The sequence below is a fragment of the Anser cygnoides genome, chromosome 3, assembly GCF_040182565.1.
Source record: "Anser cygnoides isolate HZ-2024a breed goose chromosome 3, Taihu_goose_T2T_genome, whole genome shotgun sequence".
Lineage (NCBI taxonomy): Eukaryota > Metazoa > Chordata > Aves > Anseriformes > Anatidae > Anser > Anser cygnoides.
Genome location: NC_089875.1, coordinates 84,770,901 through 84,782,279, shown reverse-complemented (window position 1 = coordinate 84,782,279; position 11,379 = coordinate 84,770,901).

Here is an 11,379-nt window from a genome sequence, read left to right as displayed (position 1 = left end):
GGCAATACTTGTTCTTAGGATTTGTCTGTTACTATTTGTGTTATTTGCATAATTCTGTGTTTTATTATTGTGACTGAATTGTTCTAAGACTCGTTAAATTTATTATAATATTGAAGACAATTTTATTGTGCTACATTTGTTTCAAGATTCAAATAGAAGAAGATTTCTATGTGCTCAACCCATCCCCCACGTAAAATCAGTAGTCTTAAGCAGTTCCAGAATTTTTTTTCTGATAATTTTTTACAGTCGCTGGTCTGAGTAACAAAAAGACTTTGATAAGATACAATGAGATGAATCTTGCAAAGCAAAAGGAATGAGTTTTGCTGATTTTGGTGTAGATATCAAAAATGTCATCATGATTGAATGAATATTATAACAGGAACCATCTGATTTTATAGACAAAAGTCCTGATCCTCACTTTGATAAATCTCTTCTTATCTGAATGAAGATTGCAGTATTAGACCCACATGGAACTTGGTCATAGGCCAACGATGGGAAAGGGAACAGATTTTTATTTATTTATTTTTTCTCAGCCAATGTGCTGAGAAGAGAGACATTATTTTGTGATTAGAAACCTGACTCTATTGTTGTGCAGATTTATTCTAGCTATTGTCATATAAGAGAGAAAAAGGGCAAGTGAGGTAAAAACCCTTCTCCCTTAATAAGAGTTACTCTTCACCCATACTCACAAGATCCTTACAATCGTGTTTACTCTATAATCCTCCAGTGACCTGTTATATATGAATGGCTGTATGCCTGCATTTGCACAAAGATGGCAGCAATAGTAACACATATGAAACTTCATATCATGCTCCTGTAAACTTCTTGGTGAAGCTGGGGACCTGGCTCAGATGTTGTGATCAAAATGTGCTTGCATATGACACTTTGTGGTAGGTACTCCAAAAGTATCCTGGTGCTCTCTGCAAGGAGGCGAATACTCAGCTGAAGGATGGTGGGACTTCCACTCCTGCACCTTGTAAGACCCCTCTCAGCCACAGTTGACTTTCTTCTGCCTCTGCTAGGACTGTGGGTCACATCCAAAGAAGACAAAATGCAATGAACTGTTCTCTGGAGATTTAAGGGCCAACTATCAAGCACTGGACGAAATTGTAAGCTGAGTATTTTCTGCTATATGGATATCTAAGAGAAATATTTCATGACATTTCTGAGGAAATAGAAAATTTTCAGTTATTTATCTCCCATGGAACCAAGACTTGGAGCAAATTAAATGCTACATCTATTCCCAAAATTTAGGGCTCTATGTTAAATGAGCTCTTGATCTGTGTTGCAGAAACCTTTGGTGACAAAAAGCCATCAGATATGCCTACTCCATGACCCTACAGGAATTGCAGTCATTAGTCATGTTGGACCATGAATCATACAGAAGTCATATACACATAGAAATATCACCAGGTATCTTTACTGACAATACCATCCCATGAGGACTACAAATAGGCATTTAGGTAGTTTATCAAAGCCTATGAGTATGGCAGGATTGTTGTTGAACTCCCTACCAAATAACCAAATACATTTGGACTTTAGAAAGCATGCTGCATTCATTAACAGGCAGTTAATTAATAGCAGTGGTGAGTTTGTGGAACAGCTACTGATGTTTAATAAGCTTTTTGTCTCTGACAGTTATGGTAGCATGTATTAGCAGAGCCATGATATATCAGATTCAGGTAGCAGGGTATTACACATATTTCTTACTAAATGGCTACTGTTGAAATGGAATCTATCTTCATTAAGCAAAAACACACCTGTTCTTTTAATGCCCATTGCAGGATTAACATTTACCGCTGTTTTTTTTCTGATGTGTGCTGTAAAGAAATGTATGCTTTAGTACATATGAGGTCCAAAAGGCTAAAACAAGCTATGGTCTATGGAAAAGCTAGAGAGGGAATTGCATTTAGTACCAGACAACAGAAAAGTCAATCGGGTCAAACTACTCTGTGTTATCCACAGGCAGCTGGGTAACCACTTGTACTTTAGTCATGTCCCTTCTCCCTCCCCACTCCTAAAACTTCATTATAACCAAGCCTTTAAGAGCATTCCACCTCCCCACTTGAAAGAACATGCACCTGCATCAGGGTATAGGTTTAACTTTCTATGGGTATTCAACATGGATTCTGAGCTGTCCTCAAGAAAGGACAGGTGCACAAATATGCACATGCAAACATGCTGGGAAGCAGAAGGAAAAACTGTACATCATTATTCATCTCTCTTCTATCTGGACTCATGGGAAGATGACAAGGATTCAGATATTACAATTTCAATTATTTATTTCTGCTACTCATATACAGTCTAAATTCTAGGTGCTTCCTTCCACCATATTTTCTTCCTAAAGAAGTTTTTGGCAATTATATTATTTTTATAATTTAATTCTTCTGAAGAATGAATGAAGTTTGAATGTGCAACTTAACTTACGGTTGAGGAATGTTAACAAATTACAGAGTTGTTGGCTGGATTAATTATTCTGCTTTTCAAGCTGCCTTCACAAAACTGCTTGACTCTGTGCATATTTATATACCTTTTCATGCAAAATGACAATGGCTTCTAGCTTTTTGTAGATCAACAGAAAGCCAGGAATTTTATTTTGGCCTCATATTTGGTGCTGATCTCTCCTTCTCTTCAGTTTTGTCTCTGTTTAACAAGAGAACTAAAACTTTTCCTTATATCATTGTATAAGCTAAAGGGTAGTTTCATTTGCAACAAAATTATTAAGGGCAGATAAAGGAGAGGGAGGGTGGTAGTTGTGAAGAACAACAAAGGTTCGCTAGAAAATCTTTGAACCAAAAGGTGATCTGCATTATCAAAGTCCCTGAGAACTCCGCTTTATGGTTTAATATATATAACAAAATTTATATATATATAAATATCTATCTTCCAGGCTTTTGTGAGTCTCAATGCAACCTGAACAGTAATACAGTTTTATGTTTTAATTTCCTTAAAGGAAAGTCTTCTTTGGAACCCATGAATGTTTCAGTGTTTTGGAAATATCTAAATAGCTGTTAAATATCTATAGAGACCTATGATTTTTTTTATCCCCTCAGCAAATGTTTCATGCATTATTTTGAGAAAAGGGACTATATGTACTGTAAATAATACAGAAAAATACATATCTATGCATTATCTGATAAGCTGAAATAGTTCTGTCTGTTAGTTAATTATCCAAATACTAAAGAAAAGTTAGGCTAATGATTTCCAGACAGTTGTTATGCCATATCATGTTAAAGCAGCTGTTAACCATATGCACTACTGTAGCTCTGCTTATATTAACCATTATGAAATTTTCCTTGGGGAAAAGTGCTCACGTGCTTGCAGAGAACCTCTTTGCCCTCTTTTAAATGAAATAAGTTGGTTATTCTTAGAGCATGGTGAATAATTTGTAACAAATCATTTGGTGATTTTCTCCTGCTTGTGAATAGAGATTATGTTTTTCCAAAGCCACCATGCACCTAGGGAACTGAAGTCTCACAAGTGGTTTGAGACATGTCTGTGGCTTGCAATGGAGCAGTGGGGAGCACTGGGAGAGCTCTCTCCAGGACTGGCACTGGTGTAATTGCACCAGTGCAGCGCTGAGCTCTGCTGTCTGCATGGCTTTGGGATGCAAGGCCACATTTCCTACCAGCACTGCACTGTGTTGCACCAGCCTGTCAGCTCATCTGATGGCAATCCTTGACACTACTACACCGGTCTTTTGCACAGGGAGACAGCCTTGTAGTGGGATAGGATTTCATCTGAATTTGAGAGAGAGAGACAGAGAGAGAGAGAGAGATCTGTGAATTCCTAGGGGCTTATGGCAGCAAATATTATAGTGAAAACCACCAGAGAAACAAGATTTATGGACAGAGGTAGTCTCTTTTATTAGGCTGACTAATATAGTTGGAAAAAACAGACAAGGCTTTGGGTCAAAAACACTTTTACAGGTCCAAGATAGAAGCGTATCTTGAGGACAGCTTGTGTGCATGGCAGCTTTTTTTTTTTCTTTTTTTTTTTTTCCAGTTAGAACAGCTACAGCATGAGGCATTGTGCTTTAATCATAAACATTGCTTGACTTTTCTTAAATTATAAAAATGATAAGATGACATACACCTATCACCAGTTTAATGAGTATCTACCATCATCTCATCAAACTTGCCGACTAATTTATCATCTTAAGTTGCCCAAAAGAAGGGTACCTCTATTAACTCAGTGTGAAGATATACCTATATATATATTTTAGGAATATTTGTCTGGGTCTGTTACTTTGTGTCTCAGTTACATTCACTTTACATGAGCATTCAAACAAGTCTTCACAAAAATAAATAAAATTTAAGATGAAAGTAGTTTTATTGAATGATGAACACAGAAATGTTTTGTCTTAAACGTGAGCCTACCCCGGTTACATCATGAAAGATTCACTTTTCTTCTCTCTAACTTCCAGTCCCACAGCTGGGAAGAAGGCAGTTGTACTATATTCATGTAGTATTACCACCTGTGAGACTTTAAGACCTGTTCATTCTGTCCAATGTGGATAAATCCTAGGTGTTGAACTACAAAAAGACATGAATGGATGGATGGATGGATGGATGGATGGATGGATGGATGGATGGATGGATGGATGGATGGATGGAAACCAGAGGAGAGTACTGACTGTGACCAAAGGTCTAAAATTATATCTTACAAGTAATGGCTGAAGGAATTCAGATTGTTTTGTTTGGAGTAGAATAAAAAGGAATTGTGATAATAGTCTTCACATACATGAGGGTGGCAGCAAGAATGAAAAAAATATTTTCTGCCCTTTGTGCATAAAAAAATAAATAATTTAAACTAGGAACATGGCAGAGATGAATCGACTAGATAATTCCTTAGTGTCCCTAAAACATCTATTTTCTCTGATCTTATGATTGATGACTATGTGATGTTTGCAATAAAATGCACAGAAAAGATGTCCTACAAAATCCTTTTGCTCTTCTCAACTGAACGCTTGACAGTGAAACAACAAAGGATTTTTTCCTTTCAAAAAAAATTGTCAATGTTTTCATCTGAGACCTGACTGTCACGATATAGTGATGTTACACTGGCACAACTCAAACACCCCCACAATGATCTGTAACTTATTTCAAAAGTGTATTATTCAGTTTTAATATTAGGTAATCACTGAACAGAATAAGCCCATTGTCTTGTTGAAAAGAAAGGTCCAGAAGATACAAGCTTGCATTATGGCCTAGTAGACATTTCTGAGCACAGATATGTCCCCTCAGCAACCCAGCCACTTGCTCAAATGTCTGTTCCTGCTTCTGACAGATCTGAAAAATCACATTTTGCAAAGAGACCAAACCTGCTCAGACAGTGACAAATAATTTGAAAATAACTGGTCTGACCAGGTGTCCGAATTGTTGACAGAAGGGAAATGTTGATGTGTGCAACAAGCACAGAAGATGAAAGCTTTTCCCTGGCACTTTTCTTGCACTGAAGCCCTTACTCTGACCTGTGGCCTCACCAAATGACCTGTGAGCAGAGAAATGGGAGAGTAGAAGAAAACAGCTTCTCCTAGGAGTTTTTTTCTGAAGAAATGTTTGCCCCAGATGCTGCAGATATATCTTTTATAGTGCTTGCTATCTATCTGTAAAGAGTTAGTGAAGTGGTCTGGAAAACCAGATACTTTTGCTTTTCACATGTGTACTTTTGCTTTTCAGATATAGCAAGACTGTATTAATATTTATACTGTAAATTTATGCATTTTCTCTTTATTCTCATTTTCTCAGCTGAGAAACTGGTCTGGTAGAGCTGTGCATGGCTCCATCACACCCCTCTGGTGCCCCTTTCCTCCCTGTCTGGGCACTCCTGGCTCACCCCTGGACGCAGGACACCACTCCAGGTGGACCTTGTGTCTGGCTCCTTATGGCACTTAAATGTCCTCACATTCTGCTTCTCACACAGATCGTCAATGCCACCATGGAGTCCTGGGACCAAGGATTCTGCTTCTGACTCCTCTGCTTTTCTTGCCAGGCAGGAGCCCTGGGCAGCCTGACTCTTGCCTACAGAAGCTTGTGGCATAAATATCATCTGGCATGCAAAGTATTGCATATTTTTAAAGGCCTGAAAGTACACTGGGATAGTGACTGCTTCTCCCTGAGTATCTAGAATATGAACACAATGATACTTTTGGATTAATTCAGAGCTATACCCCAGAAAAGTAACTTACAAGACTGTATCCATATGTACGTTGGTCCATTAGACCTGTTTGTCTCAAAAAGCAGGAGAGGGTTTTTTTTGTTTGTTTGTGGTTTTTTTTTCTGTTTTTTTTTTTTTTTTTTTTCAGATGTTTCCTGTGGGGTAAGAGCTTTGTATGGCCAGATTATTTAGAGATACTGCTTTAAATGACTGTGATCTTGGTGAACTCTTATGATGCTTTTCTCATATTTTAATCCAAAAGAAAGTACATACCAGACCTTTTCATCCTGTTCTCCAAACTCTTTACCAGTGGAATGGCCTACTATGGTTGCAGCTGGAAGACGTTTTAATTAGCTGCCAATGATGTCATGTCCATGTCTGTGTTAAAGGCACAGGTCTAAGTGTTCCTTTTTATTTAATGTATTGCAGAAATTCCATTTTGGGATAGCATTAATATGCTTCAGAGCCAATCTTGTATTTCTCCTGTAGTTAAGACACTTGGCCTTCAGCCCCCTGACTTCTGACACTACCACAGTTGTGCTATAATCATCCAGAAATACACTGCCTGTTGTGTTTTATTGCTCATGTGAAAACTGTCCAATTCCTTGTCAGTTGACAAGGGAGGAGCGCCGCATTGAAGGATTGCACAGCAGTGTGTCTGGGAGCTACGTTATTTCACACCAGCAGCAACCTTTCAGTGTTTGCGCTGTAGCCTCATAGAGTATTGGTGCTTTTGCCATACAGCAGAGAGCAAACTCTATTGTAGTCACTCTCTCTGCCAGAGAGACTAACTCATGTTGCCAAATATCTCCCCTCAACACATTTATTGAACATTAAAACAGCAGAATAGCGTTGAATGAAGTCCAGTAATTTTATAGGATATATTTTAGTCACTAGACTTTGAAGACTAGTCCAATGTTAATTATAAAGTTTCTGTGTCTGGATAACATATTGTTAACAGTTATTTTGTAAGTGCTAATGGCAAGATGGAAGATTTCCAATAGTTTTATTGAGGAAGTGGCAATTAAAATGTTGAGCACTGCAACATACATACAAAATAAAAATAATCCTGCATACACAGCATTTTATGTTTAAAAAAAAAAAAAGGAAAATGGAAAAAAACAGGGATGAAATTTTTCCTTTGAAAAAATTGCAACCATTTTATTTCTAAAAAGTTTTGCTTTTGAAAGAAAATAAACATTGATTTACTTGCCAACTTCAAATGTCACGAGCCTTGAACAAGTTTGACATTGTTTAAAAGCACATCGTGAAACTATTAGAAAGCTAAGACAAGTTGCTATGTTATGTTTTTCCACACACAAAGAGCAACAATATGTTCTCAGTTTGAGTAACTTCTCTTAGATTAAGGGAAACAAAACAAGAAAGAACAAAAGTAAAATGTTCACAAGAATGCATGGAAGTGTCTACACTGGGGACTTTTTAACGCGTGGGTGGGAAGACGTCCTCTGCGAGCACCACCACGGGGTCACCACTGAGGCTCCCATCATGGTGCCAGGTGAGGGAATCGCTGCATACCTGCATGAGATCAGGAAAAAAAGGACAATCTACGACAATGTACCACTCATCCGTTAGTGGGCTCAACACTCTTGATGCTTTCCTGAGCAAACGGCTACCACCTGCTCCTGGTGGGACCTGTAGTTGAGATGGTTGTTGGGGTTGGTTTTTAGCATGAAGTCAGTCAGTGCCAAGAACATCATCTGTGTAAGCTGAGCAGGGGCTACGGTCTCCAGCCATTGCAGTGGGCTTGTCTGCGACATACCTGTCTTAATCTAAACCTGCTGCAGCGGACAGGTTTTAAGGCCCTTCCTTAATGCTTTTCCAGACAGCCGTGTTTCCAGACCACTTGATGAGGCTGGATTTCACATCCTCTTCTGGCCATGTGGATGTGAGCTTGTTGCCCAGGGGAGCCAAAAGCTGCCTTGGGCTGCAGGACACATCCCCAGCTCCTGTGGCAGCACCAGAGCAGGTCCCTGGCTGGGTCCATTGTCCCTGCCCTGTTGGGAGGAGAGAGATCACATTTTATTTACTATTTTGAAAGATAAATTAATTTGAGGCTAGTGTCTGATGAAAAACATTAGGGGCACAAATGCCAGCTTCCGGCATGTGACTGAAGCACAGTATTCTGATGTTCATAGAATCATAGAAACACAGAATGCTGTGGGTTGGAAAGGACCTAAGGATCATCTAGTTCCTACCCTCCTGCCATGGGCAGGGGCACCTCCCACCAGACCAGGTTGCCCAAAGCCCCATCCAGCCTGGCCTTGAACACCTCCAGGGATGGGGCATCCACAGCTTCTCTGGGCAACTTGTGCCAGTGCCTGCCTCACCATCCTCTGCGTAAAGAAGTTCCTCTGTATATCTAATCTAAACCTCTCCTCTTTTAGTCTCAAGCCATTACTCCTTCTCCTATCCCTATACTTCCTGACAAAGAGACCCTCCCCAGCTTTCTCTAGGCCCCCTTTAGGTACTGGAAGGGATGTGTTCCTTATATCCTAAGGAGAGGGAGTGAGGCATCTCCAGAGGACAAGTCAGCCCATCTGTGATATGAATTACATCTGGAGCCATCTTTCTCTCTCTGTTTTGCCTACAGGGATGCTCTTGGCTCAGGTGCATCTTATTTCAGTTGGGCAAACGTGGACCATCAGTCCAAAGGCTGCTTGCTTGTTTGCTGAGACAAAGCAACAAACATATGATGTGAACATATGATCCTCCTGCACAAGAACTGCAAGAGACATTTTATTGATGCAAACAACAAAGATACAAAGAATGAATGAAGTGAATGAGAATCCAAGACTGAATTCTCCCTGTTTGCTGTTCTTACCTTTTTCCTTGTATTTCCATGGGAAGAAAAGAAAGAGCAGGCAACCATCGCACTTCCTATTGCTTTTGTTTTGCTTTGCCTCCTTTCTTCTCCCTTTGCATGGCTTTCCATCATAAAAGGCAGCAAGGGGTTTTTACCACCCCCAGCACCCACTCATGGTGCATGGTTCTCCAGTGTGACCCCCCACGGCTGTGTGGCAGAGCAGAAGGACTGGATTTCAGGGTTTCTTGTAGTCCACGGGCAAGCTGCAGCAGAGGGCTTTCAGCTTCCCCTAGAGCTGAAAGCTGTGGTGCATCAGTGAGATCTGGAAACACAGAGGGGTTATGGTGTTAATGTAGGGGTTAGGGTGTTAATGTAGGTCTAAAGGAGCCCAATCCATGCTGAGCTGCATGGACACGTGGACCTGCAACAAGCCTTTGGGGGAACTGCAGAAGCATCACCCCTCACACAAACCCTGCCTGAAAAAGAGCTTTTAGCACCATTTTTTTTGCATCAGATTTTTTGAGCATCTTTCAGGCTGCTGAGTCCTGAACTGGACAAGAAGAAATGGGAGAAATGGCAGCGATGTCCTCATAGAGCACACTTCAGCTAGCTGTTGTCCTGCAGAAAGGACCAATGTATATTAGCACTTATATGGAATATACAGTGGTGATAAAATAGCGCTTTTGAGATATTCAGCTGTAAAACCTGTCACAGAGCTTTTTCTAAATCAATCCAAGCACTAAGAATAACTTAATAAAAGATTTATTAGGTGAGGGATAATAAATAAGTAGAAAGGAAAGTTATGGAAAATAAAAGCGATATACCTGCAAATGGTCTTCTATACTGAGGTGAACTAAACAAGAGCTTGACTGGGACAAGGTGCTGCCTATGAGTTACTTATTTATTAAAAAAGAAAGGAAAAAAAAAAAAAGGAGCAGGGTATAATGATCCCATGTCAGCTCTGTGGCAGAGAGTAGCAGTTTCCATCCACTTCTCTGGTTCTTCATCTGCTCCTCTAGGGTCTCTGGTACTTTGGGAATGGACTCTGGTGTGTCAGGTGTTGGCATTTGTCCTGCTTGCAATGAGTCACAGTCAAACTGCAGCTCGAGATCAAAAGGCATGAGGCAACAGGCTCTGATCAGGAAGCATGGATCTTGGAGCACAATGCTGGATATTTTCTGTGAATGGTTAAATGATTCCTCTGGTAGCTAATGGGACCTTGGCACTGAGAATTACTGTTATTAAGAAGGTTAGGAGCACCTGGAGAGAATGGTGAAAAAATTTCCAGGAAAGGGTACTTCTGGTGTGGCCTCAGTAGTGTTTTAAAGGCACTGTGCTTGAACGCATCCTTACAGTACACTCTGAAAACTGCCAGGACTGAACTGGTGCATGAAGAAAGAGACTTCAAGAGGAAAATTCCCTGTTCACAGATAGATCTCTCCACTGACGATGTCAGCATTTTTCAGTGCAAAAGGTACTGTCAGTAGAGAATCTTCAGAAAAAGCCAGCAGTAATGAGCATTTATTTTCATTATTCCATCACCTAAAAATGTCAGCAGTGCTTTCTATGCCATCTCTTTTTGTCAAGACATATCTACTCTGCAGGGAGAGCAGTGAAAACACTTCACACCAAGTAAATGTTCATGTGTGTGACCGTTTATGTCATTATACTTTATTATAACGATTCTCTTCAAAGGTAGCATAAAATATCAAATAGGCTGGTTAGAAAACAGTATGTCATTCCTGATTTGCCTCTGCTCATGGACAAAAGGGTTGGGGTTTTTTATTTTTTAATTTTTTTTCTTTTCCATTGGACTCCAGCCTAAAATGAAACAGCACTAGAACAGAGGTCAAGAACTTGGAAGAATTCATTCAAGGGGAACCAGGTACAGCTTGACTCAATATCAATATTTCATATGTTCTGAGATTGTGGTTCAAACTACAAGATAGCAGAACACCATTTTTATAGCTTTCCATCTGTGAGAAGTTATTTCTCAAAGCACTCTGTATGAACAATCTAACAGATATTCATTTTTGAGATCATATATTCTGCTAAGTGGGATCTTTTTGATGCACAATCTGGCTGTGATAGTAATTTTAAAACTAGAGAGAGAGCCTTAGAGCCAGATTCATAAAAACAAATGTCTTCCACACAAAGCTATTTTCCATGATGTATTAACTCCTCCTTTCCCAGGCATTTGAAGGAAAATAATGTACTCAATATTATATACTTGTGGAGCAATGGAAGAAAGAATCTGTGCAAGAATCATAAGGAGATGATTGAGCTTTAAGTAATAAAATACACATAACTTCCTTTTAAAAATATATATTTTTTTGTTTATTTCAGGACATAAATACAAATACTTGGAGTTTGAGAACAGCCAAAACTCTTTCATG